Here is an 8,307-nt window from a genome sequence, read left to right on the forward strand (position 1 = left end):
CGTGCGATGTGAAATAATTAAGAAACAAACATCAAACAATTTCTATAGTTAATTAAAGTTGCTAAAAACCGTAATAAAATTTACCGTAACCAAACAAATTACTTAGCAAGTATTTTATAATGAACTCAAATTGTCTTTTTTTGTGTTCACATTGTGTAATTTTATATCATAGATTATAAAATTTAAAAAGATACGAAATGTTATATGAATTATAAAATTTATTTTTAACATTGGTACACCATTAAGTACCATTTAGTACTGAATAGAATAACTATATGTGAGATATCCCGAAGTTACCGAAAACAAGAGAAAATCATTCTTCATTGTAAATGTGAGGTATCAAATTGATTTCTGAACGATACTTTCTAATAGATCTGTCTCGCTCTTTCTTCAACTTCCCTCTCTTGCTCTTTGGATCTGTGCAAGAGTACATGTGCTCAATAAAAAATCCTTATTAATTAATTTAGTGGTTTATTTCATACTAGCTGTTGCTCGCGACTTCGTCTATGAATAAAAAAAAAAATTAAAAAAGCATATAATAGCCTGTGTTACTTAGTTTTAACATAGCTTTTATGGTGGAAGAATTTTTGAAATCGTCTTAGTGGTTTTTGAATTATTTCAATACGTACAAAAATCTAAAAATACAAATCTTTCCACTTTATAATATTAGTATAGATATAAAAGTGAAGAATACTAGTTTCGTATTTATAAACAAAAAAACTATAGATTTACAAATTAATTTTGTCTACTTTATTTAAAGACTAGCTGTTGCTCGCGATTTCGCCCGCGTGAAATAAAAAAATAAAAAAACAAAGCCTATGTTAGTCACTGATAACTCAGCTTTTTAATGGTGAAAGAATTTTTGAAACCGGCCCAGTCAATTTTTGAGTTATTTCAATACATACTAAAATACAAACCTTTCCTCTTTATAATATTTATAGATTATGGAATATTCAAATTAATTTAAACACAAGGATATACGAGCCTCGAATTCAGGAAAATCCATTCTATTTGATAATGATATATGTAATTTATTACGTTAATAATTAAATTCAAACGTAGTAGACCTCGAATCGAATGAATTATTGCAACAGAAATTGTTTCGCTTTTGTTGTGTTAATTTATTAACAAACTTAGCGTCTGAACTCGCGTGATATCTTACTTATGACCTGGTTATATAAATTTATTACTTCAGATAAAGATATTGTAAATCCGATAATTTGATTTGAAATATATAGAATTTTATTTATAGCGTTATATGGACTTGTGCGATCAGACGATGGGGACATAAACCAGAATGTGGATGGCTACAAAGGTAGAGGAAGACCGAAGAAAGTATGGTTGGATTGTGTGAAAGAGGATATGCTTAAGAAAGGACTGATAGAGAAGTACGAAGGAGCACATACTGTGCCGACCCTCCGTAAAGGATAAGGGCAAGTGGATGATGTGGATGATGATTTTGAATTTTATTCATACTTACTAGCTGTTCACGCATGAATAAATTTATTCATTAAAAATGTACTCATCTTTACTAATGTTATAAAGAGGAAAGATTTAAATTTCTGTATTTATGTGATAACTACTGGGCCGATTTTAATAATTCTCTCACCAATAAAAAGATAATTTATCTGTGAGTAACATACGCTATGTTTTTTTATTAATTTTACGCGAACGAAGTCGCGACCAACAGCTAGTAAACAAATTAACTTAAAAACTGTTTAAATAAGAAATTAATTAAAGAACCTACAAAGGTCTACGAAGAAAAGTTCGTAGCAGTTTCAACATTTCATGTCTACGATCATCAAATTAAGAATAAAAATTTAATGACATTGCTTCAATTTGACACTTTTTATTTGTAAGTCAAGGTCATCACGATCAGCTGAATTTGCCCAATGATTTTTGTAGCACGATATGTCAAGTCAATATTATACAACATACATCACACTATTTACTTATTCAACTTTTGTAATTCAAAAATATGTGTATAACGCTCAGTTCTGTATGTATTTTATAAAATACTAGCTGTTGCTCACGACTTCGCCCGCTAGAAATTTAAAAAAAAGTAATAAAAAATATAGCCTACGCGACTCAGTGATAACATAGCTTTTTAATGGTGCAATTTTTGACACGGTTCAGTAGTTTTTGAGTTATTTCAATACATACAAAAGATAAAAATACAAATCTTTCCTCTTCATAATATTAGTATAGACATACAGAACTAAATAAACTAACTAAATATTAATCTTAAACAACTAATTTTTACAAATTATATACAATTGTAAGTTAAAATTCAGTAATCGAAAATAAACGAAAGTTTTATTTTGACTTAAGGGTCTCATCAATTCAAAAACTTAATTTATTAATATAAATGAAACCATTTTTCTGCTTCAACACAAAACACTACAAAGTATATAAAATAATTTTCGAATAGAAGGTTCAGTGTACAAATAGCAAATGAGAGATTTGTAAATAAACCTAATTTACACACAACAAATAAATCCCTATCTAAAACTCTTAAGGTTACATTTCAATCATATAAATGAAGTAAATATATAAATCATTATAATTTTCAAATCCAAACTCGATATCCTGTTGATAATATAACTGTCAGCTAGGCGATAACAGAAACAACCTCCAATGTTCAGATTTCACCAAAACGTTACGTGTGACACCAAAGAGATTCAACAAATATAGAGAAGGCATAGTTGACACAATTGAAACATGTTTCAAATAATCCCCAAAAATAAAAAATAATTATGTAAAATGTTTTTTTACATGTCAATAGACACGAGATGACAACTGATATAGTACCTTTCAAAGAAAGTACCAGTGAAAAGATGTTCACTGTGCCTTGTCTACATATTTTAGATGCCTTGGATTGTCAAACAATATTTCAAACCTGAAGAACAGCCTACGCAAAAATGGTACACCTAATTTAACCAATTGTTATGAAAATTTAACCCTTATTCCTTGCATATCAAAGTGGTAGTTCGTTTGTATTGTTGTGAACTAAAAGCATTCGCTTTCGTACATTGTAATTTCAATTAATACTTGAACGGTAAGTACAGACAACAATTAACAAGGGGCTGCGACGGACGACCAATTTACACGACGCCTACGCGACTCTGAAAGTCAAACGAGGTTAACATAAATGCAGGAAGACAGGTGTTAAAGATTACTCCGTGCAACACGTTGGTGACGTAATCATCCTATTATCATTGTTAACAGCGGCTTTGTAACATTTTACGTGTTTAGTTGACAGGTGGCTTTTTTGTGTAAGCCTTTTCAAAAATCCACTGCTCTCAGCTGCGCTCTGCGCTCTTCCCCGCATCCCTATACGATATTTCGATCCGTACTGTTCTCTCATAGTACTATAGTATAGTACAGTATACTATAGTTCTGTATAATAACTATAGTACACTTTCATAGTATTATACATTACGATTAACACTAAGTCGTAACACAGTCGATCAGTTTAAATGTGCAGCGACTAATTTATTCAAGACTATAAAAAATATTTTTAGCAATTTCTTATGTCTATTCTTCCACGTTGTCTTTAAGTCCAAAGACAACTGTACAGTTAAACTTACAGTTAAATTATATCCACACAGTTTGATTGTTCAATTAAAACTATGGAAACTGATCGTCTATGGCTCGTTTTGTAATTGTAGATTCATTTGTTTCTTATGATCAAGATATTTAGTACCTCTCATAAAACTAAATATTACTTCACATAGAAATATAATCGTTATGTCAAAGATGATTTAATACGGAGGCATTTGTAATTAAAACTTTTTAATCATGTGTAAAGTCAACTTTCTCTTTAAATGCTTGGTGATATTAAAAACTACGTTCACTTGTTTCATTTTTTTTATTAGAATACGTATTAATCAGGAATTTTTATTTATATCTTAATTTAAGAAAGTAATGACGTTGAATGACTACAAAGTAGAGATCGATTGTAAAGAGAATGTGGGTAAGAAGGGAATGAATTCAAATATGGTTGACAGAGATGTATGTAAGAGTACATCCTGTGCCTCTAAGAAAAAATATAGGATGTTTAATATAGGTTTGTTTTACAAAAAAATAGATCAATCTGAATTTAAAAAGACAGTTGAATAAAAACTGTAGAAGGTAATGTAACGTTTACGTCACAACACTCCATTTGGTCGTGTTAATAAATTCTGACATAACTTGTAAGTCTGTTTAAATAAAATATAAAATTGTATTTGCTGTTCCCATGACAACGGCAATCGGTTACTTAACAAGTTACTATTAATCTGTTCACTATACTAATTGTTTTATATTTAATGAGGTTAAAATTAAGAAAAAAAAGTTGTTAAACCACCTGATTTTATAAAATAAATATGACCTAAATTAAACAAATAATGGAAGAGAAATGCAAGATGTAAGACAGGAATCTTCTTCTATCTTCGCCTTTTCCTAGTTATTTGGGTTCGGACTTCCTTGTCCTAAGTTTCCAGACAGCACGAATCTTAGAGACTTGTTCGTCAAGTTTTATTCCTTTCATATCCTTTCGGACCGTCGTCAGCTAAGTGGTAGGTGGTCTTCTGCGAGTTCGTGTCATTGTCGGCATGTTTAAGATTAATTTGACCATGTGTTCTTCAGGTCGTAATCGATCAGGTCGTCGGATGTAAGACAGGTATGTCTAATTAAAATTTTATAATCTCTGACTACTTCAACTGGGTCTTCTTGAGTGCATTATTTATATGAACCACTGCAATATTTTGTTGTTCGCTATATCATGTTTAACTTCATACATATTCGTCACTACTTGGAATTTATTCATAAACTCTCAAAAGTCAATACAGTTTTAGTAATTTCAATAATAGTTCGATTGAGTTCAGAATTGTAATTTCTCTTGTAATCTTACTGTCACATCTGTCGATAAACTAACCTGTGTTACCTACCGGACAGTACGTCTGTACTGTTAGTTTCACACGAGGGTAGTACAATGACACAGTAAGTCGATTGTACTGTACTATTACTGTATAACATTTACAATATTGTACTATTTTGACAGTAATCCTGTAAGGAAACGCATTTCTCTCAAATAATATTAAACGATATGTTTATACTTGCTTGTATCATTTTGTGTAAGCAAATTTTTTATATAATATGTATACAAAAGACGTACCTGTTACCTTACATGTATAATTGTCGCTTCATTTTTTTCCTAGTCTGTTTTTATATAATCATAGGTGCCTTCATTTAACAGCATAGTCGCGTCTCACTGTACTACCATGCTGATCTACCTTCGTGTGAAACTAGCATTACCCGTTCGCCTGTACGTTTGTTTGTAAGCAATGATTGTACGATGTACTCTATTGATAGGAAACAGTAGCTGTAAAGGTCTTAATCTAAATCGAGTTTTTGTATGTGGGTAGAACACTATTTCCTTAAAGGCGGAATAATTTATTGTACAAACGGGTATCATTACCCACGCGTAAGTTTGTTGGCGCTTTTTTTGCAGATATTTGAATAAATATGTATTAAAAAAATTGAGGAAATTCTACGATTTCCGATTCTACGGTTTACATGTATGCTAACATTACCCAAATTATACTAAAAAGTAATTTAAGTCTTTCTTATCGTGGTAACGTAAAATTAAAGTTGATATAGTTTCAACTTGCCCTATCCCTTATGGGGGAGTATGTGCTTCTCTTCCATACATCTCTATCAGTCGTCATATCTGAAACCAGTCCTTTCTTAAGCATATCCTCTTTCACACAATCCATCCATACTTTCTTCGGTCTTCCTCTTCCTTTGTAGCCATCCACATTAATTCTTAACATTTTCTGGTTTATGTCCCCCATCGTCTCGTCGCATAACATGTTCATACCACTCTAACCTTTGCTTCTCAATTACTCCGACACTGGCGCTACTTTCAAACTTCCTCTAAAAAGAGAAAATCAAATAAAACAGTTAAGAGATGAATAAATTCGTTGTATTTACATTATTGTACAATTTGAACAACTAATTATCAGTTCGTCAATACAAATCCCCATTGAAATAGTTTATTCAGTGTTCAATTGAAACTAGTTGGAACGTTTGTTAACTTTGACTATGTAAAAACGGACTCAGCACGAAGCCACTGTTTTTGAAAAACAAAATTTACTATTCACTGAGGGTGAGTGAGTGACACTTTATGGAGGCACATACTTACCTATCATGGTGATATTAAAAATTGAAACATCCTTATGAACGCATAATAATTAATGCACATATGCGTTTATATTTATTGTTCATTATTTATGTGAGACAGGGAATATGCTTAACAGATCCTGTCTTTTAAAAGTCAAAGTTCGTTCACGCAACGTACTTCAATTAATATATTGATTTATTCAGCGCCGCGAGGGTTTGTTTGTTTGTTTAGTGTTTTCAATTAACAGTTGAAATTATGGATGTAATTTTAATGAATAAACAGGTATCTTGTTTATTGTGATGGCTTTGGGTTACATTATTTAATATTGAATAGTTTTAATCTAAATAATCTATATCTATCTATTATATATTCATCTTCTATCTATACTTATAATAAAATTGGAATGTCTGTTTTACATATCAAAAGAAAAATTCCAGATTTCGCGATGTATTTGCGTTGCTAATGACGAAAATCGCATTTAAAATAAAATTGTCTGTCTGTCTGTCCGCAAGCCCTGTTCGTTCCGGGTAATCTCGGAAACGGCTTTGCCGATTTCGACCGGACTTTTAATGAAGGGTAGATGACATAGACGGGTATATTATAGGCTACTTTTTTAATTCCTCACTGTCAAAATGGCGTAACGGGTGGTCCAAATTTGCACTAACAAAGTTTGCGGGCGACAGCGCGCTGTAAATAGATTTACAGTAAACATAAATTAGATAGCGGCGAACGGGTTTTCAGAAGTTTAAATAGAGAACTGAAAGCTGCCTTTGTGCTCCATTTTGTGATCTGAATTCTAAATTTCATCTCGATCCGTTCAACAGAGGATTTAGGTTGTAAAAAAATACATACAAACTTTTTAATAAATTAAGAGTAGTAAATCGCATCATCACCATCACTATATGTGACATATTAGTGGTGACTAGGCCACAGTCAAAGCTGACCCATTGCGGGTTGACTTCACTCATCTTTGAACTGATATGTGCAGGTTGCATCACAATGTTTCCCTTTACCGTAAGAATGTCGGGTTAATAAAATCACATTAGTTCATGGCGAGATTCGAATCCAGGACCTGTTTACAAATCAAGTGCTTAACCACTGAGTCACCGCTCTTATAAACCGTACAATATAGATATTTTCTTTATCTGTCAATCAATGTTCTTGGCCAGTTTTATCTGCTATGATCAACCAATTAACGAAAGCGTAAGTGCCATTATTGACTACTGTACTTTTAGTATTAGGGTTGTCCAAAGCAATAAAAATGTTAAATTGATTTTCTATTACCGATTTCTAATTTACGTAGTTGGATCACTAGCCTCTTGTTTTCTTTTTAACTATGATAAATAAACCGGATTTAGGACGGAGGATAAATCACATGTTTTAATTTATTAAGAATTGAAAACATAAGTAAGAATAATGAATATTTTTTACACTTTTTTTACGAGTTAAATAAAATGTTTTTGACAACCCTATTTGTAATATTTTAAAATGAAAACAATATAGCTAAGTGGAACAGTTATAAGTTCACGGATATGTGTCATGGATATAGAATGATCTGAATTTAAATCCGGGTTAAGTGCGTGGACGTTTTCTTTATAAACGTAGGTCATAGAAAATCGTAGACATTCTTTCTAAATTAAGAATTAGATAAACAAACATGTCACCTTTTTTTTTTCGGAGGGAAAAATGTCACCTATTAATGCCGTATTTACTGAATATCAATGACTAGCTATTGCTTGCGACTTACTCGCGTGAAATAAAAAAAAAAATAATACAAAATATAGAGTATCTTACTCACAGATAAATTACCTTTCTAATGGTGAAATATTTTTTTTAAATCGGCCCAGTACTTTTTGAGTTTTTTCAATACATACAAAAATGCAAACCATTCCTCTCTATAGTGGTAGTGTAGATTAGTCATTTTGTATTTTTTTAAACATTGTTAAACGTAACGTCATTGACTTATTTATAAAGGACTAGCTTTCGCCCGTGACTCCGTCCGCGTAGAATTAAAAAAAGTCAGTATTCTATATTTTCTTACACACTATCACCTACATCTATACCTAATTTCATCAAAATCCGTTAGGCCGTTTAGGCTGCAAACTCTAAGAAACATCCATCCACCTAAACTTTCGCATTTA

General features: G+C 31.5%; 1 protein-coding gene across 2 annotated transcripts in view; it reads right to left on the bottom strand.

The window, feature by feature from the left end:
* The window catches only part of LOC106103280 (protein Wnt-7b), a 66,432-nt gene that overhangs the window by 17,384 nt on the left and 40,741 nt on the right, over positions 1 to 8,307 (bottom strand). The gene's annotated exons all lie outside the window — the stretch shown is intronic.

The sequence above is a fragment of the Papilio polytes genome, unplaced genomic scaffold (genome assembly GCF_000836215.1).
Source record: "Papilio polytes unplaced genomic scaffold, Ppol_1.0 DF823835.1, whole genome shotgun sequence".
NCBI classification, from domain to species: Eukaryota; Metazoa; Arthropoda; class Insecta; order Lepidoptera; family Papilionidae; genus Papilio; species Papilio polytes.